The 26,380-nt window shown below is 50.5% G+C and overlaps 2 long non-coding RNA genes across 6 annotated transcripts in view; both read right to left on the bottom strand.

Annotated features, from left to right (window-relative positions):
• Nucleotides 1-26,380, bottom strand: part of LOC123612063 (uncharacterized) — a 200,867-nt gene that overhangs the window by 160,483 nt on the left and 14,004 nt on the right. The window lies entirely within an intron of this gene.
• Nucleotides 1,868-25,671, bottom strand: LOC141579855 (uncharacterized). The gene is made up of 2 exons (XR_012511915.1): nt 2,904-25,671; nt 1,868-2,284 (listed from the first exon to the last, which is right to left on the bottom strand). It is a non-coding gene; the product is annotated as an uncharacterized LOC141579855 (long non-coding RNA).

Here is a 26,380-nt window from a genome sequence, read left to right as displayed (position 1 = left end):
GTGTGCCCGCCATGCAGAGGGGCTCACGGCCCCCAGCTCAGGCTTGTGAGAGAATCCGAGGGGCCGGTGGGACAGCATGCTCAGGAGGCCTGTGTGGGACAAGGCAGGGTACCTATCAGGACAAATCGCACCTTTCTGCTTCAGCTTCCCAGCTATGAAAAGGTGAAAACAGGGACTGCTGAGGGCCCTCATAAGGCTGTGCAAGAAGATCGAACATGATGAGGACAGGAAAGAGCTGTGACAAGTAAAAGGTGCGCATAACTGGCAGGAACTTACACGTGGTGGGCAACAGTGTTGATCTCCAAGTGCCAGGTTTAAGCTACTGAGATTTTTCTATTTAATGCTTTTCCAGTTTTCCATTTTTCCTATAATTAGCGTAAATGAGTTTTATAACCAGGGAAACACCAGAATAAACAAATGATGGGAAGTTTGTGGATCAGAGATGGAGCATGTGCCTAAACTTGCATCCTTCAGGAGGTAAACCTTGTGGCTGAATCCCAACAAGCAGGGTGGTTACAGGGTGGAGGGAGAGAGGGGGTCCTCCCTCCACCTCTGCAGAGCCAGGAAGGAGCTCCCACGTGGAGCAAGAGTGGGAAGACCTCAGGGTCAAGGGTACGGTTGCTTTCTTAGGTGAATATAGACAAAGACCTCAGCCAGAGAGAATGGGAGTCAGGCCCCCACAATTCTCCACTGTTAATCCACCTTCAGCCCTTACAGGATCAGCAGAGGTGACCTCCATTTAGCTGGTGTGTTGGGAGCTGTGTGGTTCCTAATTCCCCAGACCCTGTCCAAGGGAGGCTCCACTCCCTCCCAAGAAGAAGGAGGGAGTGATGGCCCAAGAAGAGGGGAGTTGACTGCAGAGGTCAGGCAGCCTTGGTGTTCTTCACACACACCCACCCTGGCCCTAGGCATGTGTGTGTGTGTGCGCGTGCGCATGCACAGCCTGAGAAGGCTTATGAGCTGAGGATGCAGGCTGGGCCCAGCACACCCTGATCCCAAGGTGGCAGGAATGGCTGCACCAGAGCACACATGCCTGTCCAAGGCCCCAGGCCAGCTGCCCTGGCCCCTCACCACAGCCCGTGGCTTCCCCTCTCACTCACTCCCATCGACCCTCTGAAGAAGGAGTTAATGAGGAAGAAAACGTTCAAAGGTCTCAATGTGGGCAGCAAGCCAGGGGCCTGGCAATCCTCAAACTGACAAGCCATAGATGCACACGCTGAGGTGCCTGCCCTTGGAGATTCCCGGGGAACTGGCCCAAATCCCGTCGATCATACTTGCCCCCCCCCCCACGGCTTTGCCTCCTGGCACTGGCTTCTGCTAAACAGTTCAGTGGGCAGATCGCATCCATGCCCCACATTCTCAGCCCCACTTCCACATGGACAGGCGCAAACCCCAAGATCCACCCTTCCCTTTACTCCCCCACTAAAAAATCACTCGCACGAGGCACGTGTGTGGAGCAGACCCCACTGAGGGCCCGGGTGATGGAGGGCTTAATGGCCCCTTAGGTTCTGTCATCTGCCACCGTTCAAGGCCTCCCAGTTTCCATTGCAAAGGCCCACTCTCCTGCTCGGTGAAACCCTGGGCTGGGCCCCCTCCTCCGGCCCGGCCCCTCAGCTCCACGGAAACATTAGCAGCAGCTCTAAAACCTGGGAGTTTTTTTTCTCCGTCCTTCCCCTGCCTCCTCTCACACACTGACACCCACCAGACTCCACCGGAGACTCCTGGAAAGGAAGGATTCCAATCCCCTTCCAATCCCCTTCCAATCCCAGGACATTCCTGGGCCCAGACCAAGGAATCCTTTTCACTTTGCATTCCCCTCAGGTGCAAGATGTTAGGGAAGCCAAAAAAACTCAGTAGGCAAGACAAATCACACTTCAATGCAATACTTTTTAAAAACCAAACTACTGCGAAATATCCATGATGGATGAATGAAATATCAAATTTTCCCAGTAAAGACAGGCTCGGTATGACTGATTTCCCCTTTCGCCCCCGGCTCCAACATGGCGGAGCCCAGCACGGCGCTGACCGACGTCAGGATGAGACGACCGCAAACAGGAAGGCAGCCCTCAAAAGTGCCAGGAGGATGAAGTAACACGCAACTCAGAGTGGATTTAAGGAGACTCGGCAACCGGCCAGATGATGAGTTTTGCAGAGTCCGGAGCAGTCTGCGGCGGCACCCATGAAGGCAAGGAGCTCAGGTTCCTCCATCAGCCCCCAGTGCGGCTAGAACCCGAAAGAGCCAAGTGGCCGGCCGAGGGCCGTGTGCTCTGGCCTCCGTGCACACCTGGGGAGGGAGAGGAGCAGAGGTGGTGGGGGGGGGGCAGGAATGAGGCTGAGGAAGGGGGCGGGGAGGGAGAGAACGCCTCCCACCCTCCTCTCCTCCCTGCAGCAACCCTGCGCCTGCTCAGGCCTGCCTGCATTAATAACTCAGGCTGGGCTGGTCCTGATAAGACACTAAGTGCTTCTCTCAAACGCCAATGCCACCTCCACTTCCCTCGGGCCCACCAGGATGCCTCTGGGAAAGAACACCTGGCTCTGGAGACCCCCTTTGGGCCCAGGGGCTGGGCAGGCCATCAGCCCAGGGGACCCTGGCCTAGGAGCACCCCAAGTCTGGCCCATGAGGTAGGCCGGCACCCAGGAGCTCAGGAGCCCGGCTCCCAGTCTGCGTGATTCAGCCAGCGGGCCTCGGGCTCCCCCACACACAGGGATCGTGCCTGCCAGAGAGGTTCACTTTTCCCAGCTCAAAAAATTCAGACCAGCTCGTGACTCTGCCTCTTGAAGACTGAAATCATCTTCATCTCCAGAAGAGAAGCCTGTGTCGGCTCGGCTAGACCAGAGAAGAGAGAGGACTCCTGCCCCCCCCCCCCCGTCACCCCAGGACCTTCCCAAGGAGCTGCTCTCACCTCCAGGCCAGGGCCAGCTTCCAGGATGTTCTCACTGCTTTACCTCATAATTACAGGAAGCACTGGGCTCAGAATGGGTGAAGGAGGCTGTAGTTCCAGCCCGCAGAGGCCAGGGAACAGTGGGGAAGGACAGGGTGGAGTCATGGCCCCAGCCCAACCATGCACCATCAAGCCTGCACTGGGTGGATGTGGGGGGTGGAGGGGAGGGACAGCAGAGCCAGTGTCCACCCACTGAGGAGGCCAGGCAGCCCTACCCCAGCTGATGTGTGCCTCTGGTGAGGACAGCTTCAGCTGCTGTTTCTGGAGTTCTTTCTGCTTCCAGGAACTGTGCTGTGCCTACATTCATGCTTATTCACTCAACAAACACAGGCACCCACTACACGCCAGGCTAGACTGTGTGCACACTCATGCTAGGTTACACACACACAGATCTGGGCTGGGCGGTGTCCCACACCCTCCACAAGGACTGGATAGAGCTCACACTCATGTCCACCCCCAGCCTGGGCCACAGTGGCATTCATATGCTCGTCTCCACTGGCCATGTTCATGCCCAGGGGCTCCCCTGGTCTCCTGCCTCTGCACCCTGGGGTGACACCTGCCACCAGCGACAGATGCCACTTTCTGGTATAGGTGGATGAGACACCCAGAGGCCTTATGTAGGGGTCACGGCCACAGTGGGCAGGGTGGTGAAGGAGGGGCTGGGGCCTGCGGCTGGGTTGGGGCTTGGCCTCTGTCTCCCAGGACCATTTGGCTCTGCCGGCCTTGGGGGAAGAGCTGTCCCAGGTCGACAAAGGAGAATCCAAACACAGAAACAAGACGTGAAGGGTGATCAAGAGTCACAAACCATGAAGTGGATTCAGTTCTGCCACCTCTGACTCCACTCACAGCCCAAGGCTTCTTCACCCCAAACATCCCTGCCTCCATCCCCACCCACCATGTGACCTGATCATCTGGCCGGCCAGTCTCTCCTCCTAAAACCTCCACTTTCAGCAGGTCACTCCCCGCTCAAGAATCTTCAATAGCTCCCCACTGCCTAAGGATGAACTCTGGCTGGCATCCAAAGCCCTCTCAGTAGACAGGAGCTAACTTTCCTGCTCTGACTCCCTCTTCTCTCTTCCCAAACTCCCTCTGGACAAGTGTCAGGACTTTTACTCCATTAAGGCCTTGCACTTTTCTATCTCTGCTTCTTTTGTAAATGCTTCCCCTCCTCCTGGAATGTCCTCTCTCCCTCCAAATCCTCCCCACCTTTCACAGCGCAGCTAAACCCCTACCCAAGAAGCCTTCCCCGATGACCATGGTCTCTAAGGATTGTCCTCTCTGTACCATATGCTACCCTACCAAGCACCGCAGGCCGCTCTCACCCTTCACCCACTCCAGCCACACAAGTATGTGTGACTGTCTGTCCCTGCAGTGATGTGTCCCTGGCCAGCCAAGCTCTATTCTCCAAAGGCAGCCACCACAGCCGGTGCTCTGCACCCTCAGTCAGGCCATGGCCTGCTCTGCTGGGTGGGAACCCGCACACATTCCTTCAGAATTAACTGAGGTCTTGCTGGCTCCAGGCTCCACAGTATGACATTGATCCTGTTTGCTATTAGCTTTTTTTTGCCCTCCCCAGGCAGTGAGGCCCACTGGGTTCCAAAGGAAAGTTTTCTGGTTTCGGGGGGCAGAGATCTCAACCACCACAAGGGAGGGTAAAGGGTCACATCTGGGGCCATTTGGAAACCTGAGTCAAGACCTAAGACGCTGCCCTCAGCCGCCTAATGCCTCATGTACATCCTGCCCTACATCTGGAGAGCACACGTGTGTGAAAACACACACACAAACACAGATGTGTGAACACACATGTGCACAGACACAAACATGCAAGTCAACACACATGCTCAGACATAAACACACAAACACAAACACACAAACGTGAGCAAGCACACATGCATACGGTCCCAGACACAGGCATGTATGTCGACACATCCGCCCTGCACAAACATGCATGTGTGTACACATATGCACAGACAGGAGTACACATGTAAACAGAGAGACGTGCACACACAAACACCCCACTATCACCTCGACTACCCAGATGTGGGCTGGGTGACCCAGCCACCTCTGAAGGGACTGAATCTCTGGAAAAATGCACCGCTCCTCCAGTCTTAGCAGCCTCAGGAAGGAGCAAAAACCCGACTTGCAGCGTGGCCAGATCGTTTTCCACAGCTTACCTTCAAACAACCTCAGCCCTAAGAGATACCACACTTTTCAGCAAAGACTAAATAAAAGCGTCCCAATCACCCTGCCCCCACCTATGGTGAATGTAGGGGCAGAAAGAGACCAGGAAGAAGGGGGAAGGAGTGGAGAGACCAGGCTACCACACATCTCTGGGCGTCTGGAACACGGTGGCCACAGCTGCCCACATCTGCTAGTTGGACAGCAACAGGGGAAAGGCCTCAACTTAAAGCAACAAAGATTTATTCTTTTCCAGGTCTGGAGGTCAGAGGTCCAAAATGCATTTCACTTGGCTAAAATCAAGGTGTTATCATGAATGTGCTCCTCTGGGAGGTCTCAGGGGAGACCTGTCCCATTGCTTCCTCCAGTTTCCAGAAGCTGCTGCCTGCCACCCCTTGATTCGAAGTCCCCTTCCTCCATCTTCCAAGTCAGCAATGGTGGGTTGGATCCTCATATGGAATCACTCGACTCTGTGACTCTCCTGCCCCCTCTTCCACTGATGAAAACCCTGTGATCATACCGGGCCCACCTGGATAATCAGAATAATTCCCCATCTCAAGGTCCTTAACTTAAATCGTGTCTGCAATGTAACATATTCACAGGTTCTGGGAAGAACATAGACATCTTTGGGGCCCATTACTCTGCCTACCATAGTCTTTATAGCAAAGCAACCATATGATATAATTTTTAATATTCTTTTATAGAGGAAAGGGTCCACAAAGGCAGAGGCACACAGGCTCATGGAAGTCAGTGTGTGACTTTGGAGGCTCTGGGTGCCATGGCTGTCGAGGGCCAGCGTCTGAACTAACATGGGGGCTAGCTCCTTGCCTCTCTCCTTCTCAAAGGTCTAAAACGTAAACCCCTTAGGACAAGCTGTCCCCAGCAGGCCCCCGAACCTTACTCCCCCTCCCAAAGCTGGTACAACCACATCTAACCTCACATCCACGTGGCCAAACCCATCCAGGAGGCCACTGGGCAAAGCAAGAGTAGTCAGGGCAGAGAGGAGGGTGGGCCTCAAGCCAGGGTCAACAGAGGGGCTCGGCTGGGGCCATCGGCTGTGCCAGTGTCTCCTCTTTGTGCTAGAGAAGGACTTGCCAGCACGTTCCCGGCAAAGACTATGTCCATGAGGAGCACACAGCTCCTTCCATCCATGTTCAAATTAGCCCGCCCAGCTGTACTCAGCTGATTGCAATTGCAGCCCCGTTGGGCTGGGGCTTCACTTTCAACATTGATTTACGGGAAACACAAGGCTGCCTGAAATCCACTCAAATTCCTCCTCTGTGAAGCAATGGCCCTGGGAGGGAGGGAGGGGCTCTGGTACCCTAACGTGGGGTGGGGGAGATGGGAGGTGGGGAGCATCCACAGAACTGGAGCTCTCTGCACAAAGTGCCCCAGTGAACAGAGCCACCCCTCAGGGGGCTGGGAGGAGGCCTCCTTGGAGAAATGAGGTAGTCACATAGTGAATTCTATACAGCATAGAAAATAAGTGAGCCAGAGTCACACATGTCCGCCTGCTGGAATCCCATAAACATACTGAGAGGCAAAAGACTAATTGCACAAGAACACATATTAGAATGACATTATTTATACAGTTTCAAAGCATGCAAAACAACCCTGGGAATACTCCAAGAAAATATGCATCTGTAGTAAAAGGTTAAAGAAATTTGTGAGATTGAGGAATGCCAAATACCAGATAGTAGTTACTTCTTGGGGAAGAGAGGGTGCAGGGGAAGGGAGGTGTGTCTGGGAGATGCTCACGGAGGCCTTCAAATGGATTTGTAATTTTATTTCTGAAACTGGTTTGTGGCTACATGAGTATTCATTACACCACTATTTGTTCTGGTATTTTCAAGAGAATGAGGCCTGAAGAGGGGTGAAGGATGAAAGAAAATTTTCCACCTAAGGGGGAGGGCATAGGTCAGTGGTAGAGCACATGCTTAGCATGCATTAGGTCCTGGGTTCAATCCCCAGTACCACCATTAAAAATAAGTAAATAAACCTAATTACTGGCCCCCTCCAAAAAAAAAAACCAAACAATTTCCAGCTTCACATCCAGTATTCCCCAGGTCTAAAGTCCCCAAGGACCTTTCTGGATAACTCAGTGACTTTTGGAGCAACACCCACAGGGAGAGAAAATACAGCCACAGTCAAACCTGGATCTATCATCTCACTCCTGTATCCCCCAGGGATGAGGGTGGGAGGGGGCCCTTCTCACTCAGAAGAGACCTCTGGCTGCCCAGAGGGGAGTTTGGGCACTCAGTGGGGGTGACTGCAAGCAACTGTGAAGTACCCACTGTGCTCAAGGCTGGGGTGAGGAAATGCACCCCGGGACTCCTGCTTGAGGTCCCAAAGCCCCACCATCACCCTATAAACCGATTCTCCCAGATGGCCCAACCCTCATACCCCTGGACATTCCCTTCCCTCCACACAGGCCTCGTAGGAAAAGCAGGAGCCCATATAGCTTCTCAGGCCCAGAACAGAGGCCTGCACCATAGCTGTGGCCGCAAACCCCAAGACCACCAGAGGGCCCGCGATCCAGCCATCTCCTACTCCTGTTCCTCCAAGAACTAGGAGACTGGGCCTGGGCCTGCTCCCTTCCTGCCTCCAGCAGCAGACCTGGTGACTCGCTGTGGCCTTGCTGAAGTCAGGAGTGAAGCAACAGTCCCACCCTTACCCTAAAGATGAGTCAAATGGAGCTAAGGCAGCAGCTGGCAGAAGAATCATTGTCAGAGAACATGGAGGCTGGTTGGAGGTTACAGATCAACTGGACAGACCTATCCACAGAGAAGGGACTAACACCCAGGAGGTGACATCATTGCCCAAGGTCACATGCTAATAAAGTGCAGATGCAGACCCGAGTTCTTTCCCCATCACTAGATGATCCCAGCAGCCTCAGTGACCCTGGGACCAACATGAGTGTCCCTCCCAAGCTTGGTGGTCGCTGCTAGGTTGTCCCTGGGGACCTAGGCTGAGCCCAAGAACACCTTCTAGGGACAGGGCTCTGGGCCCTGATTCCTCCTCCCCCTGGAGGCTACACATGGGGTGAAGCAGAAGCCACACTCGCAATGCCACATCTCAGGCCAAAAGCCTCCCTTCCTCTTCCTTCCAACCTAGGAAAATGGGGTAAAATCCAGAGATGTCTGGGTCTTCCCCCCAAGCCCAGTGATTCTCCAGTATTCCTTCTCGCTGGGGGAGGCTCCACACCCCCCCCCCTTTGCACAAACCAGAAATCTGGAAGCCATCCTTGATATCTGTCACTTGAGTGGATAAAGTGTCCTGATCCAGAAAAGCCACTGCTCCAGACTCCCCAGAGGGGCCTTCCACAGGAAGAACAGAGGTCTGTGTCCCTTCCTGTAGACAAAGGAAACCTATGCTACCCCAGGACAGTGTGGGTTAAAACATCCAGCTCTCAGGAAATGGGCTGTGTCAGCTTTTAGCGAGGGGCATGAGCCTGTAAGGCACCTGATGCAAGGATTCCTCAATTAGTTCCAGGCCGAGGACCTGGACATTGCAGTGAGCATCCCCAAACATCCAGAAGTAAGAGCCACCACATTTCACAGCAGCAGAGGGGCCAATGAGCCACAACCGGCCAGCAGACATGTACTGCCTGGCCTTCACCATGTTTCAAGTTGGAATTTGTTGCCAGTACATCACATTAGGAAAGCCCAGATCGGAACATAGAAGAACTGGCTTCCCAGGGCTGGCATTTCGAAATCACAACCCCTTTGTGCTGCAAGGCGGGTCAGCCCTGTGGACGGAGCATGTGATCTGCAGGAGCCTCCGTGCCCACCACTCCCCACTGCTCCCGAGGCTGGGGCCCAGTGTCTTTCCTGGGTCCTGTCCCTTCTCTCCTTACTTTACCTCCTGGGTCCCTGTGGGCAGTGGGGTTTGTGAACCCTCACTTTAGGACCTGAGAACAAGTTTGCTGGTGGGAAAATATGGCTCCATGATGCATACATTCAGTGGGACGGCCCTTTCCCTGGCCTGCAGCGGCCAAGGTGGGAGGTGAGCCTGCCAGTTAGGGAAGACAGCCTGGGTGGGGGGCAACTCCAAAGGCTACAGCAAGAGAGGATAGCTTTGCCGTACAGCCTACAGTCAAGCAGGGAGGAGAGGCTGGTGAGCCCCACAGCCAGACAGCTGTGCCAGTTAGAGTTGGGAAGGTGATGGATGGCTGAACCTGCTGAGGGCTGGGAGCTGGAGTTTTTCTTCTAAGATTCTAAAGTAAGCCTCTTTCCAGAGTACAAGTTCATCCCCGGTCTTTCTGCCCTGACTCCCAGACTCAAAGCTCCCCACTCCTCTCTGGTCATGGGCCCACTGGACAGGGAGGGAAGGGCCGGGACTTATAATCCACGGGAGGCCTGAGCCTGCCCCAGAGATTTCCACGACAGAGGTGGCAGGAGGTTCACTCACCACTGAGGGATGGCCACCTGCCTAGGTGCAAATTCAACAGCAAGAAGGAGTTTAAAATCCCAGGGTGACCGAAAGAGGGACAAAAGTGGAAGCAGGAGGAAGGGATGCGTTCTAGGGGGCGGGGGCCAAAGACACACGCACTCCCAGGGCACTGAAGGAAGGGACGCTCCATGGAGACCTTTAGATCTAAAGGGCAAATCCCGACTTTTCAAATGCCTCCCCCACTCCCACCCCCAAGTCTGTCCAGTTTGAATTCCTGTACTGGAAACCAGAGGGCAGGGTTGACTGGCATCCCTCAGCTCCTCGCCTTCCTCCCACATGCTCACACGGTCCCCAAAAGGAAGAGCAGGCCCTGAGGTCAAATTCACTCAGGTCACAGGGAAACAAAGGGATGACCATGAAAGTCACCTGGCCAGAGAAACCATGAGACAAATGGACAGCTTCCTCGTGGTCAGGTTATGGGTGCCAGACACAATCACCATTGGAACAGCCCAGGCCCATAAAAATAAGCTTTCAGGCAAAGCACCATTGTCTATTTCTCTATGTTTACGCAAACAGTGACGGACTTATGATTCGGCAGGCACCAAAGATTTAATGAAATCTTATTGGAGGAAAACTCAGGGAGGGGAAAGCTCTACACTGTTAACTTAATATTTTCCGGCAGATTGAGACTAGGCAGCCAAGATTTGGTCTGAGCTGTGAAAAGACATTTGTTTCGGGTAATGAGTGTGAAGGTCCCTCAGGCACATGGTTTTGGAACCACGTCCTAATATGCCATTACCTCTGCCGTGTCTCTTAGGTGTGACATGAAAGACGCCTGCCATCAGGGCCACCCCTCCATGCCAGGTGGCCATGGGCATCCAGGAGCTATCGCAGCAGTGGGAGGGGGTCTACATGGAGACTTCTGGACTCTCCTACTCAACCCAGATTGGCTCACTGACTGGCCAGGGTCAGTGGCAATCAGAGTGAGACTGAGAACCAGAGAGACCTCCAGGCCTTTCCCCAGCCCAAGTCAGCGCCTCCTTTTCCTGCTGGCAGACCCCAAACACTCAGCCTGACTCCTAACCCCCACCCTGGTGCGGGCATACCCCTCTCACCCTCATTGTTTTGTTCCTTTTCCCAGAAACAGTTTGTGCAGCAGGAAATGACTTCTCAGGCTCCCTCCTTTCTCACAGAATCCCCCAAACAAGCCCACAGAGCATCCTTGTCACTCGAAAGGCTTACCGCCAATCCTGAGGGAAAACTGAGTGGGGATGATAAAACTAACAACCGCAGGGAAGGCACTGGTGCCTGGGCAACCTTCCTCCTGGGTTTTATAGCGACAGTCCTTGGCCGGCCAGTGTTAATGCTCTTTTTGCCCTGAAGCCAATCATCCTCCCTTTCAACCTTCACCCTCCTCCCCTCCTTCCTCAAACCTCCTCCAGGCATTTTAACTGCCAACAACTTACTTTCCCAACTTTGATTTATCTCCACCAGAGGGAATGCAAAGTTAGATCCAGCCCCACCCCCAATACCTTTTAAAAAAAGGAACCCAAACACACCCAGGCAAAACTCAGACTGAGAGGTAAACAAACTCACTCAGTTCCAGACAGACAGAGGCCCAAAGACACACATCCATACACTCGGAGACAAAGCAAGGGCTCATGCCAGACACCCCCTACTCCCTCACACGCAGGACAGACCCACAGACACCAGAAGCCTGCCCTGTGCTGTGAGCCATTTGGAATATCTTTTGAGGAAAAACACTTGGCTCCAGAGAAGGCTCCTGACAGGGCCATGGTTTTTTTTTTGTTTTTTTTGTTTTTTTTTTTTTTTCTTTCTTCCAGAGCGGCTGGATAAATTGCTTTTGTGCAAAAATAAACACAAGTGAACTGCATTAGCTGAGCGAGTGACACATTAGTTTCAGATGCGGGGCCTGTCAGAACACTGAGGAAACAGCTTTTATTGGGGAAGAGCTCAGAGACTCATAAATAACCGGTTGGCAACCTCACGTAAACATTTGTGCGTTCACATAAACACCGCCTACCACAAACGCTGGCCTGGCTGCCAGCGGGGCCTGGAAGAGCCCTCTCCCCCGTCCTCAGAGCAAAACCAGGCAGGGAGGCGGGGGAAGGGTCAAGGCGCCTTTTCTCCCATAGTTCCAACTCCTTGGACTCTTGCTAACACCCTGTTGGGAGGAGGGAAGGATCCAAGCTCTACCCTAAACGTCTGCCAGAGAATGAGGGTCGAGGCCCAGCCACGACAGGACAGCTGGTCAGCCTTCCTCCCTCTACACAGAAGAGGACAGAATCGGGGGGAGGCTATTGCACTGGGGGTGGCATTATTAAATAAAGCCAAGATAGGAATTTAAAATGAAAATGCCTTAGAAACGCCTGCTAGATAAACTCCAGTGGTTCCCTTTGGAATCATGGAGAAAGTGGAATGAGGGCAGTGCCACCCTCACTCCAAGGACAAAGGCCACAGAAAGTGGCACCAGCCCTGTCCATTCCTCCAGGATGCAGAAAGCCTGAGCTTCCCCCCACTAGCTCTTGGGGATGCCCGCTGCATTGGACTCTCTCCTCTGAGTCCAACACCTCAGAGCCACATCTAGCTGATCCCACAAAGAAGGGCAAAGCAGGCCACGGGAGCTGACACAGGGCTGTCCTCTCTCCTTCTGTGGTACCTGCCAACCCTCCAGGCTCCTGGTACCCTCACACACCACACCTATCCCAAGCAAACTCTACTCTCTAGAAAGCATCAGATGCCTTTATTTGAGTTATAGTTAACGGCTGTATGTGTTTCATTCTTATTTCATTTTTTTGAAAGGGGGAGGTAATTAGGTTTATTTATTTATTTACTTATTTTTTTTAATGGAAGGACTGAGGATTGAACCCAGGACCTCGTGCATGATAAGCATGCACTCTACCACGGAGCTATACCCTCCCCCCATATGTGTTTCACTCTTATCCTTCTTCCTCTGTCACAAATGCTTAAGGCAAAGGGACAAAGTATGAAGTGGTAGGATTTAAAGCAAATGGCTAACACTCAACATTCCTATTAAATTTTTGAATCAGCCAAGAGGGGAGAGGAGTTGGGATCTTTTCAGGGAAGAAGGAGAGAATGCTCACTGGCCCCAAGAGCACATCACAATGGTTAGCTTCAAAACCAGCTCCATCCTCCCACAGCTCAGTAACTTTCCATTGGTCCTCCACTTTCCACTTTAAAAGGCCAAAATCCTTGGACTGAGTGGCCTCTTTCTTTATCCATCATATTTCTTGATCTAGTCCAGCCGCCCCCACTTCAACCTGATTTCCCTCACTGCCTCTCAGGCTCCTGGGGGTCCAGCCCAGTTGAACTCATTCCACTCCTACCCGCCCAAATGTTATAATGTTGCACTTTACCTTCCATCAATTCCTCTTCAGAGAAGGCCACTTCCTTCCAGTCCTGCAGGTTTAGATCCAACCCATCCTTTCAGACTCAATTCAAAAGGCGCTTCATCCCTCCCTCCTTTGAACCCTGGGAGAGCTTTTCAGTGCCTTGTTGTTGACTTTTCTTCTTGTTCTAAGTTATTTGTATATCTGTCCCATCCTCCTAGAGATTTTAAAATCTCAGATCTGTGTCATATCAGTCTCTCAGGATTCCCTCTCCCCCAAACCCTAGCCAATGCCTGGGAAGTGGTAGGTGTGTTGTGTCCATGAAGGATGATCATGAAGGTGTCTGGATTCACGGTCGTGATAGTGGTGGGGATGTGGGGGGCGGGGGCTGGAAGGAGGTAAATGGCAGTAGTGTTGGAAACTGGCCAAATCTCCTCCTGGGCAGCCTCCCTTTCGGCTTTCATTTTGCAGTTCCACAACAAGCAGAGCCATTGTTGCTTTGGAAGAGAAATTAAGATGCCAGGCAGGTACAGACAGCCAAGCACCATAGCTCTATTGAGTCAACCTCAGCCGTCTAGGCCCTTTCTTCCCGTCAACAAATGGAATGCTGTATGAGAAAATACAAAGCACAGCCCTAGATAGAAATATTGAAGGTTCTTTGGCTAGGACATCCCTCAGGAGAGAACAGTGTAGCCATAATTTATTGCATTCGATATTTTTGCTTCCAATCTTATTTTTATGGACATTATTTCATAGGCTGCAGCTTAAACACAGATGGAAAACATTCTGGCATTGTAATAAGAGAAGGTTTATGGCGGGCCAGTGCACTGCTGTTTTGTGTGGGTAAATGCACATTATCATGTCCTTAGGTGGGCAGGGAGATGCCTTTATTATGTGTTTAGACTTTGATCCAACAATTCTGCCTTCATCTCTCTCCTTGGCCAGGGCCTCTGGATGCTCCCAAAGGGAGGAAGTGACAAACGCCATAGTGGGGCAAGGAGGAGGAGGAGGGATAATCCAGCCTTTGAAGTGCATTCCTGGCTCTGGCTAGATCTGCCATTCCTTGGGTCTGCAAAGGGCCTTGACCTAGAGAAGGCCTAGACTCCATAGGGCAGAGCTGAAAGGACACGAACACTATAGTGCTATATATATGACTGTGTTGTGTGATTTGCATTGTCTTTTGGGGTGGGGTGGCATTTAGAAAACTGAGCTCATAATGCTGATAATGCCTGGTGAACCCTCTTCCCTCCACACAATATATCACAGGTACTTTCGTGTCAACGAACATTCGTAACACACGGCCTGGCTTATAACATTCATAGTCTCGATGTACTAAGGCTTGTTTAACCAGCCTCATTTAGGTCAGGGAATGGGGGGGAGAGAGACGGGAGGAAGAGAGGGTTATGGAGAGATCTAAGGAGAAAAATGGAGAAAGGGAGAGGGAGACAGAAAAGATGGGCCGGAGGACGCACTGCGCAGACCAGAGCCGGGGGTCAGGCATGTCTTGACCCAAGGTGTGGCCCCCGCACACTTATAGACTCACTGCTGGCGGGCAGCGGGTCAAATGGAGCCTGGGCAGGCAGCTTGGAAGACATGCCATCCAGCCCCTCCTGTCTTTCCTCCCAGGACGAGTTTTCGGCAGCCTGAGAAACCTTGGGAGTGTGTATCGGAACACTGGAGACTTTGGGCTGATGGGGGAGCGGGGAGAGAGGAGCAGCAGCAGCTACATTCAGATGGGAGGGTCAGCGGAAAGTGAATCGAGGGAGGGGAGAAGCGGGGAGGGACCCCTTGGGGCCTGAGGAAGGGTAATGTGTCCCACTTGCCAGGCTTCTGGGGGATTCCACGTGGAGGAGCAGCTGTGTGAAGAGTTACGAGAGGCTGTCCATGAGGCTCTCCATCCACACAGAGCCCCTCCAGAGAGCCCTGGGGGAGGGAAATGACCCCTCGCCGCCTGGCAGAAATGTGCCTTTGATGTTTATGGTACAGACGTTTCTACTGTGCACACCTGCAGTGGTACGATTCTGGTGGAGCCGTCCTCGGAGGATTCCTCGGTGTTCCAACAGACCAGAGGAAGTGGTGGCCCACACCAAGAAAGCCTTCTGCCTGCGCTGGGCCCAGTCACTTCTGCTCTGCTGGTGACTGTCACACCTGCACCAGGGGCTTGGCCAGGGATGGAAAGCTCTCAAACAGGAGTGGGTGAATAATCTGCTTCAGGCAGCCCCCAGCTTCAGGAAGATAGTGCCTACTACCTGGGCTGCTTGAGAAATCTGGCCCAGGTGTCGAGCACAACAGACCAAGAAATCGAATTTCGCAAACGGTTATAACCAGGTGTGGAGGGCGTGTTGCGTTCTGGCTGCCTCCCTTCCTTAGGGGAACCAGGCACGCTTCCCCCAGCCACCAAGTCTGGGAGTTTTGGTGAGCCATCCATCAATCACAGGGCTCTCCAAGCCCCCTCCCTAAAAATAAAGTATGAGCACTGTATCTCTGTCCTTGGACTTCCCAATTGGGGGAGCTAATATAGTCCCTTTTTGCTTAAGCCTGTTCGAATTGGTCTTTTATCACTTACAGTTGACAACTGATACACCAGGCTAATAACTGACTATGAAATCTGTTTCAGACCAAAGAACTAAATAAGAGAATGAGTCTTCCAAGGGTCAGGGTTCCACAGAACTTCAAGAGAGAGGAACACCTCTGCCAGACCCGTACAGGATGGCTGGAAGCAGTAATCACACACGCACGTGCGCACACAGTTAAAGAACACATGGATACCTCTGTCCCCTGGGATCTGGCACTCAGCACTAGCAAAGAGTAATCTCTAACCCTGAACATACACTCTCCTGGGCAGCATCATTCAGGGCCCAGGGAAACGCTTCTCCACATTATTCATGTTAAATTCTTGAATCAAAAGGAGATCTGGGAACTATATTCAATATCTTGTAATAACCTTTAATGAAAAAGAATATGAAAATGAATATATGTATGTATATGCATGACTGGGACATTATGCTGTGCACCAGAAATTGACACATGGTAACTGACTGTACTTCAATTTAAAAAAAAAAAGGAGATTGTGTTTAAGTGCTATAAGAACGAGTGGGTTGTGCTGCTACTGACATCAGAGATGGACCCTGCTCTGGAGTGTAAGGAGGACTGAATGGTAGAAGCACTTAGGTAAGCGAAAAGTTGGATTGATTTAACAAATCCTTCCTCTCAGATAGCAAGAATGCAATAAAAGTAGCATGTCCCAGTAGTGGCAAACATGCATTTTCTTGCTTCTCTTTGTAGTTCCAGAGGTACTCACAAATTAGCACAGTAGTTGTTATAATTGTACGTGGCAGCTGAGAACATTTTCCAGTATACATAATTCATAATTCTCCTACATTTGTACATATGCAGGTCAAGATGTAACATGCATGCAGTGTGGTACTGATTCTTTACATTGGCAACTAACATAGACATCAAACAACACTAGAACTGTGGACGATTATATTTTTATAAAAGTATTTACTAAGATTTAACTAAATTCTCAAAACTTAAATTAAAATTCAGTTTTAAATATTTTATTAAAAATCCTGTATTTATTAGACAAAATGTAATAGTTATACTATTAGTTATATTTGCCTTTTAATTTTAATAGATAATTTTGAATATTAAAAAACATTTAAAATTTATAAGAAAAGGAATTTGAAGCTCTGACCTTTCACAATTTAATTTGCATTTTTATTAAAATACACATAATTTTCTTTTACACTTTCAGTTACCTATTGCTGCATAACAAATCCTAAAACTTAGTGGCTTAAAATAAATTATTTTTTTCTCTCAGCTTGATGGATTGACTGCCAGTGGTCACTTGGAGGAGGATGTCTTTGGTGTGGCTGCAGTCGAATGGTGACAAGGTCTAGAGTCAAAAGCAGGTTCAGCTAGACTGTACGTCCAAGATGGCAGTATCCATACTCACAACCAGGGCTCAGCTGGGATGGCTGGAACAACTCTACTGCTTTCTCCTGTGACCTGTCCACATGGCTAGCTTGGCAGTCTCAGAGGAATCAGACTTCTTACACGATGGCTGGCTTATCCCAGGATGAGCATTGAAAGAGACCCAGGTGGAAGCCAAAAGGCTTCCTGTGACCTGTCCTCAGAAATCACTCAGCATCACTGTTGCTTTCTACTGGCCAGAAGTGAGTCACAGGGACAGCCCAGCTTCAAGAGAGAGGAATACACAAGGTCATGAATAACAGGAGATGTTGTTCACTGGGGGCTGGCTTTGAAGGCTGGCCACCACAGTCTGCCCTCTGGACCCTCGAACTTTCAAAAGACACTCACTGTCCAAGACCCCCAAGGTCTCATCCATGGATGAGACACATCAGGCTTAGGCTCTAAACCCAGGATCCCAACATCTACTTCAGGGCCACTGCAGGGGAGGCCCCTCAGGCGTGGGTGCTTAGGGATGCTTCCTCTTGGTCTGAGGATCTGTGAACTAACGAGACAAGTTATCTTTCCCCACAAACCCAACACACAACCAGGAGGTCAGCACAGGGCAACTGTGATAGACATTCTCGTTCAAAAAGGAGGAAAAGTGGTGCAGAGCAATTCTGAAATCGAGCCAGTTCCTTTCTTAGCACCTGGTCCTGCTCTCTGGGAGTGGTTGTCCGTGGCTCTCCACTCCACAGTCTCAGTTATCCTTCCTTCTCTAGAAGAAACGGTCAGTTGTTTGCAGCCAAATCAACTTCTCAGCCTGTTTCCTGCCCATAAAAAAGCGTCTCTTCATTTTGAACTGTCTCTGTCCCTTTCAATCCAAGCTGGAAAAATTCTATAATTCTATCAAATTATAACCTACTCCATTAGACAAAAGGCCCACCCTCAATTATTTCCAAAAAGGCCCTTCTCACCTTAAGCCACCTGTGAGGTTGCTGTGGTAGTCTTAGTTAGTCCTGTTGCCCAGCAGAGAGGACCTGAGAGGTACACCCTTAACATCCTTAGAAGCCCTGTTGTCTATCTAAAGGGTCTAAAGACATGCCCTTAAATATTTCTAAAAGGTTTTACAGCCACTCCCATGGCTATACCTGAGGTCTCACTTTACAGGCAGCTTCCTGGGTGTCATCTCTGCCCTGAGACCATTTCTTACTTTTCCAGGCTTTTGCTGGCTGGAACAGTAGACCTGGGCTCCTTCAATTTCCTATATTCTGCTCCAAAGCTTCTGTAGTTCGTCTCTGTCTTTTCCTCTCTTATCAGAGTGAGCCAGAAGAAACTAGTGAGCACTTCCAACATCCTGCCTGGAAATTATCTTAGCCAGATCACAAGTTCATTAGGCACCCTTTCTACTTGCCCCAGGACTATAGGGGATGGTTTCACATAATTCTTCTGAGTGACTATCTCAGGTCCTCTCTTCTCCAGCCTCTAATAAGTTTCCTTACTGTTTCAAGCCTTTGGGAACTCCTCAGGACTCTTCAGCTTCTGCCCTCCAACTGTCCCAAAGCAAACCACAGGCTCTAGATTTTTGTTACATCACTCACTTCCAGCACCGAGGAACCTGCTCTCCAAAGAAGGCCCTGATGAACAAGACCTCCTGGTATGTATGCCCTGTGTGGTGCCCCCACAGTGACTCTGGCCCAACCTGTGACTCACGCTAACACATGGAATACACTTGATATACGTTGTGTAAGTTTTGGACGTAGCCTTTAGGAAGACTGGCAGTTTCCTTTTCCACCTTTCTGAAATACTCACTTCTAGGAGTCCTGAGCTGCCATCTGGGAAGTCTAGCTACCCTACTAGAGAAGCCACGTGGAGGGAGACAGGCCCAGAGATTATGGAGAAAGAAGGACAGGACCAGCTGTCCCAGCATTCCAGCTGAGCCTCTTGGCTCCAGCCCCTTACACCACCCAGCCACAGACACATGAGAATTCCCAAGCAAAGCAGCAGAAGAGATGCTCAGCTAGGCCCAATCAACCCACAGAATCATGAAAGGTAATAAAATAGTGATTGCTTTAAACCATCAAGCTTTGGAATGTTTTGTTACACAGCAATAGGTAACTGAAACTACGCTGAATACAAGTGCATTTTATTTTTAATCCTTTAGATTACTACCAATAGAAGACAAATTCTGAGTTCTCTATTTTAAAATCATGGTTTCTAATTTTGCTAAAATTAAGGCCAGAAAATAGATTTTAAAGAACAAATATATACTAATTTATGCATCATAAATGTCTTTATAATATAAAGCTTTAATTATTCATTCAAACGTCATTGGCCCATCAACAGAAACCTAATAATTCAATTCAGTTGTCTTCAATATTTTGAAAACATCCAGTCATATAAAAATCATAACTTTATTTGTCTTCTCAGTTTTATCATCTTGAAGGTAAGCTTGTCAAGGTTGAAGGACAGAACATATTTTAATTAGTAGTTTGTTAGCCTGACTTACAACTTTTAAATACTTAGATATATGGTCTGTGGGCCTTCTTCTTACCCCCCAGGAGTGACTGTCACTAGAACCAAAGAAATAGGTGCCTGACCAAGGTGGGAGCCAGAAGCACTGCAGCACCAGCAAAGACCAGAGAGGAGCGTGAGGTGGGGTGGGATGCTGAGAAGCCCGCCTGCCCCATCACTGCTCCACTGGCCAAATATGAATGGCCTGGCCTGGCCTAGGACCAGGTGTGGGAACACTACAGAGCTAAACCTATCCCCTAGGCATCCTAAAACCTGGCTTGTGCTGCAGAACATCACAACCTTCTGAGGCCCCCAGGTCTGGGCCCAGGGCCCATGCTAGGCTAGGAGGGGTCTGCAGTCAAACTGAGTCAGTTTCCTACTGATGAGTAACTGAGATCCATGCTTTCCACATTCACCCATTTCTACAGTTTCAAATATGCTTCCTTTCCCTATAGTTTCCTTCTAAGAATTGTTTCTGAAAAGCCCTAATCTTTTCTTTGAAAAATTAAAGTGGAAAGCATCTGTCCGTATTTAATCAAAAGTGTACATGGGGAGAAGAAAAAAGGGGATGGGGAGGTTGAGCTGGGGCAAGAGCTGCAGCTTCTTGAAGACCAGGAAAGCCAGGATATGTGTGGCCAGGCTCGCGTGTGTGTCTGAACTCTGTATGCAGGCAGGTGATCGGGATCCCAAGGTGGCACATGTCTAGGGCTTATGTGCAGCTCTCTGCCTGCCTGAGCTCTCTCCTTACTGATCTAGAGGGTCACTTCCCAAGGGAGTAGCTGGGGATGATGGCTGACCCTCACACTGGAGGACCAGCTCACAGCTCTGGTGTGGAGGGGTCACTGCCTGGGTTTGAGTCCTCACGCTGACCCTTTCTAACCTGGGGGCCTCGGGCCAATTATTTAACCCCTTTGTGCCTCAGTTTCCTCACAGATAAAACGGGTATGATGACGATGATGATGACAGTGGTTGGGAAGATTAAGTGAGTAACACAGGTAAAGTGCTAATAACAGAGCCTGGCTCATAGGAAGGGACAAAGTTAATGTTTGCCAACAGAGAGAACAGTCCAGGAGAAAGATGGGGTAAATTCAGATTTGTGTGAGGATTCTTTCTCAGTTAAACGCTAATGAATTAAGGCAGGTGTTCAGATCTTCTTAGGCCAGAAGTCTTCTCAGAGCCAGGGCCCTGGCTGGAAACAGAGGTGTCTCCCATGTCACAGCCACGGAACAGCCAAAGTTCTTTTTAAAAGGTCTCCTTGGGTCTGGATTAAAACTGTAGTCAGCAACCCAGAAAAAGGAACTGTTACTTTGGATGCCTGTATCTCTAGTTTGTCCTGAATTCCCAGAACTTGTGCACTTGGGAAGACTTAGTCTTCCCCCCTCAATGGAGCCACATCCTATGACACATTGAATATTAGACTTGGAGTTAAGACTTGGGGTTGAAGATTTGCAAGGTGACCTCAGGCACATCCCTTCCCATCTCAGAGACTCAGTTTTCCAGCCTATAAAATGAGAGCACTGGACTAGATGATTTCAAAGTCCCCAACTCACTCTAACTTTCTGGGACAATGGATCCTCACTGCCCACCCAAGCCTGGCCTTGGGTCAAAGCCCAAATCCAGGGCAGTGTCCACTCAGCCCGGGGCCATGAAAGGCCATCGAGGCAGCCCCTTGGAGCTTAGTTGACCCTCCTTGCTCTCCCCTTTGTGCAGAGACCTCTTCCCTAGACCTCAGGAAGTCCAGGGGACCAGGGGACACCTGGCCCTGGGATGGAAGGACCACAAAAGCCAGGCTTGAGCAAACACGGAGATATTAAGACCATCACTAAGGGGAGTACCCTGCACTAGCAAAGGACAAGGGGTGGGAAGAAGCCAGGGGTCCTGAGATCAAAACTTGATTTAGCCCCTAGAGATGAAGGCAAATCTGGCCTCCTCCCTGAAACCATGCTGAGCCCCCCAAAAGGGTGGGGGCTGTGAACCCAACATTCACTACAGAAGGTGCCAAGACTGGAGCCATTTGAAAGTCCACCTACCAAGAACAAACACTATCACATTCGGCCAGTTAGTCAGAAGGCTAGAATGTTCGGCAAGGTTCTAAGCCACGGTTCAGCATGCACGTGGTGGGGATTCCAAGCCTCAGGATGTGTCCTGTGACCGTGGAAATGTGTCTACTTGTACGTAGGAGGTTTCTCCACATCTGTAGGAAAGTCTGTAGTAAAGCCTGGGGTGTCTGTGAGAAAGACGGCAGAACAGCCAGTGGTGATTTGCACCAGCTTTGAAGCCTGACTGCCTGGGCTTGAATCCCAAGTTTCCCAATGACTAGCTTTGTGACCTTGAGCTGTCACCTCTGTGTGACTCAACTCACCCATCTGTTAATTGGGATAGATAACAACACTTGCTTCACAAAGTTGTTGTAAGGATTCAATTGCTTAATCCTCTTGTATAGCGTTAGAACAATGCCTACTGTGTAGGAAATTTCCAGTAGGTTGTAATCACTACCGGTGACTGTACATCCACATCTACAAATACAGAGTCACATGCTTCTAGGCAGAGGTTTGTGAGTGTCTGTATGTCTCTGAGCATGAGAACGTACACATCTGGTTGTCTGTGTCTCTACACGTGTGTAAGTGTCTGAGACCTTTCTCTGCCTCCAGCAACAATAACAGTGGGCGGTTATTTCATGCTTATGGTGTCCTGCACTACCCCAGGAGTTCTACAGGTATTCACGTGGAAACACATGTGAATGCAAACCGCTAAGCACGTATCCAGACACACGTGCCAGTGAGTGGCCTGTCAGCCCTGCCTGTTGAGATGTCCTTCCTGAGTGAGCTGGGTGAGAGAGGAAGACTCCCACCATGGCTGCCTGCCTGCCCACAGCATGGAGTGGGGGCCAGTGAATTACACCCACCACCCTCCCTCTGTCCCAGGCTCCCAGTTAGCTTGAATTGCCTGTGTCTTCTTTCCTCCAATAGGAGAGGGCAAACGAGGAGCCTGGAGAGGAGCCCACCAATCAGAGCCTTCCTTTCATCCTATGATCGCCTTGATCTTGCCTGGGCCCCAGGACTCTCAGGAAGGCCCCTTGCTGGGCTGGGCCAACTTTTCAGTGTGTGCCCTTTTTTTCTGCTGAGTGGCATCTACTTCCAAATCACTGTGTATCCTCCCTGAAAGGACAGAGTCTAACGAGCAAGACAGGGAATTATCCTCATGGAGAAAGCCTTCACATTTTACCTGTTATGTTTCCCCTGGTTCCATTATCCAATGTTGGCAACATTTCAAGCATAAAAGGACTTTTGAAAATTTATGAATGTGCCTTCCTTTCTTGCCTTTATGAATACGTGACCTTCATCTTCCTTGGCCCGAGGCATCCATCTCTGCCTGAGGAGAGACTAGGATGAAGGTTTGACATAGAAAGCACAGAAGAAAAATGCTGTAATGCTTGGCATCATTCAAAATATGATTATGCAGTAGGTCAAACATCTTCTAAACCAGGCTTTTCTCTTGAGATCATATTTTCTGGATGCCTTCATCTCTCTCCTTGGGCGTAATTATGGCATTTTTAGTAACAGATGCCCAGGCAAGAAACGATGACCCATCTGCTTTGTTCTAAAGAGGGAACCCCGCTGAGGCCCCTGTCCCAGTCTCCCAGACTGCTCTGAACCCACCATCAGGGCTCTTGGGGGTGGGAGGGTGAGGAGGCAGAAGAACCTCAGAAGTTCCACTTCACAGGCCAACTTCAGTTCCCACAGGCCTGGCTACCAAGCTATGAGCCAATAGGTCAGCTGGGGTCAGGGCCGCACAACAAGGAGATGCCACAGGAAAGAAAGGGGCACTACTGGGTCAGCGGGAGGCCCTGGGGGACACAGCCAGGAGAACCCAGGTGCAGCGGGCTGGTCAGCGGGGGGTATCATGGGGGCTCTGGCCAGACCAGGAGTTACATAAACTCAGCTTCAAGTACAGCCCGTGGCCAGCAGGGACAAGGACCCTGCCGGGAAACCAGAGGACACCACACCCCAGAATCCCAGCGCCTTGCTTCTGCCAGATGTCACATAAGCGGCCCTTGTCTGTCCACACACCTCGACCTCATCTTAGTGGGAGAAGCTGAGGAAGGCAATCTGAAAACCGAACAATCTTCTCTGAGAGAAATGAGCATCACTTAACAGGACAGGCTGTTGGGTCGCATGATGTTTAAAGCAAGTTGAATATTTCACTTTTACTCACTACTCATCAGATACAGGTTGTGGAAAAAGCCAGATTAGTTATATAATGAATAAGTAACTTTCTTTTTTTCTGCACAGATGAATTGAAATGAGAGTGAAATTTTCAAACCCTGTTGCTCAAAAATAGATGACTCTCCCCTGTCCCCACTGAAATGCCAGCTGGCCTGTCCAACTAAAGACAATGACCTGGGCAGAGGACAGGTCCCAGCCTCCCTTAGGTGGTGTGGGACAGGTCGTGGCAGAGCAGGACGGCTCACGCACGAGTCCCCTCTGCAACCTTATCAATACTTTTTTGAGAGAAAGAACAAGGTTTTAATTCTCTTTCCAGGCCTGTCCCATCCAGGGCATTCAGGCTCCTTGTCTTGTCTGCTGTCTCAGAGGCTGTTCGGATTCCTCGTCTTTCCCCCAGGAGGTGGGAATGTTGGGTGTGAATGAAGTGAGGTCCAAGGTCCTACAGGCTGGGTGTCAGAAGGAGGGGCGGGGGTGGAGAGCCACACGTGCAGAAGGCGATACTGCCACCTGCTGGGGCCCTGGGGAGAGGCCACCCAGCTGGGGAACCACGTTCCACTGGCCTCTGAATCTTGCCCTCAAATGATTTGCTTTCTTTTTTTTCCAGAACAGTGTCTCACCTATTCCCTCATCTGGTCATCTGGTTCCCTGGATGGAGCAATATCATTCATCCCATTTTATCGATGAGTAAACTGATACCCAAGTAGAAGCAGAATGTCGTCTGATATCACATGACTGGGGAGGGCTTGAAGGCAACATTTAGTCTTCTGCCTCCTAGCCAAGAGCTGTGTCCTCAAATCAGTGCTCAGACAAGTGTGTCCTGGGAAACGTGAGGGCCCTGTCCCTTTTGAACAAGGTTGAGAGGGCCATCCCCAACATCCAGGGAGATGGTGTGAGGGGAAGGTGGGGCATCTACATCCTCCCGCTGGGACTGAGGCACCAGGCGGGAATGACTCAGGACCTGCCATATGTCCACAGTGACTTTGTTTCCTAAGGAGTCACACACACACATTACCACACAGATCATTTCAGCCACTTCAGTGCCATTTTCTGAAATGGCATAAGAGCAGGCTGGCTGCCAGGGGGGGACCCCTGGCCAATTAACTGGGCTCCTCCATATCCCAGAGGGCCTCCCCCAAACTGGGCCCACCATGGTCCCTGTTCAGAGTTCTCAGTCTTATAGTCTCCCTGATGCCCCAGTCCCTGAATTCCAGGCCTGTTCTGTGGCCTGGTGGGCAGCACTCCCCGAGTCATAGGCTGCCTACCAGAATCGCCCACATTTGGCTCCTCTATGCCCGAGGATCAGGTGACAAGGGTGCCCAGACTGTAACCAGAGTTGGCCCGACCCGTCCCAGGTCCCTAAAGCAGGGTCAGTTCCCCCGGCTCTCCTCCAGCAAGGAGGACACCGGCCCCTCTCAGCCTTTGTCCTGTTGTGAATAACTGCCAAGTGGGGAAACAATGGATGGTTCAGAGCTAGGGCCGGAGTCTGAGCCCAAATGACCTTCAAAGGCACCACCCTTCACTCCATCTTATAACCACATCACTAACGGAAACTTCTCAGAGGTGGCTTAGAGGGAAAACTATGAAGCCATAAAAACACAACTGAAGAAAAAGACTGTTTAACAGATCTCAGGATGGGCAATGACTTCCAGGCAGAGAAGAGATCATATGGGGAAAGACATGACTTAACAAAATGTTGAAACTTCTGTACATCAAAAACAACTAAAAAAAAAAAATCTCAAAATAAAGGCAAGCACACACTTCAGGGGAAGAGTTTTCGACAACCTTTCCACATTTTTCCCACGTATGTCTTTTACTGTCCTTGTTGATTTTCTGTTGGGGGAATTAGGTTGTGCTTTTATATATTAAACAGGAAAACTTTACTTATTTTGAACCCTTTGAATTTTAATACTTTGTATTACCTACTGAATAAAAAAGAAAAAGATGACATTTTAAACATAAATAAAACAAAATATGTTCACTGATTCTATGTGAGCAGTTGATAAATGAAAATTTATAAGTAAAAAAAATTCCTAAGGGCAGCTTCTGCCCCAGCCCTCAGCCCAGAGAGGAGGGAAAGGCAGAATTGTAAAAGTGACTGAGTTTGTCTCCAGCAGCCCCCACCCTCTGCTCCCTGCTTCCCTGTCCCACTTCCAAGCACCCCTCTTTCCCAAAGCCCCCTGCACCCTCCTTCCCTCCCTCTCCTTCCCCACCATCACAGTCTGCTCGCAGATGGGCTTTGCTAAACTCTCGCACTCCGGTGGGCTGAGGAGGTCCCACAGGCTGCCCGCTCAGGGAAGCCTTAAGGAGCAGGAGAAAAACTGTAGCCAGAGGTTGGACATTATTTTATGTTCTGACATCAACGCTGCTGACCGACCCTGCTGGTAAGCAGCTGATACATATCACGACTTGGCACTGGCGTGGGCTCTGAAGACAAGCTGAACGTTTGTCATGGTGGTGATGTTTATTGATGAGAATCTCTAAGTCCTGAGCCCTGGGGTAGAGCCTTGGAAACAAAACAGGTGATAAAAGATCCAGCTCCCAAGGGCCAGCACATTTTCTAGAACATCAGGGGCAGCCAGGGGATGGAAGGAGACCTTTTCTGTGACCTGGCTAAGGATGTCCTGTGGTCAGCAGGAGGCTGACAGGCAGATGACTGGGGGCCATTCCTCCCCCAGCCCAGGCCTTCACATGACCAAAACAGTCTGTCAGATGGGAAAAGTTTATCTTCTCTGCCCAAGCCCCACCCCTGGCACCCACCATAGGGGAGCAAGTCCACTGTTCCCGATGGGTTTTGCACATGCTGGGAGATGATTTGGGCCAGTGTCCCGTTAGTCCCAGGACAGCA

This window comes from Camelus bactrianus, chromosome 15 (assembly GCF_048773025.1).
Source record: "Camelus bactrianus isolate YW-2024 breed Bactrian camel chromosome 15, ASM4877302v1, whole genome shotgun sequence".
NCBI classification, from domain to species: Eukaryota; Metazoa; Chordata; class Mammalia; order Artiodactyla; family Camelidae; genus Camelus; species Camelus bactrianus.
Note: the sequence above shows the minus strand (reverse complement) of the source record. Positions and strands in the feature narration are given on the sequence as shown.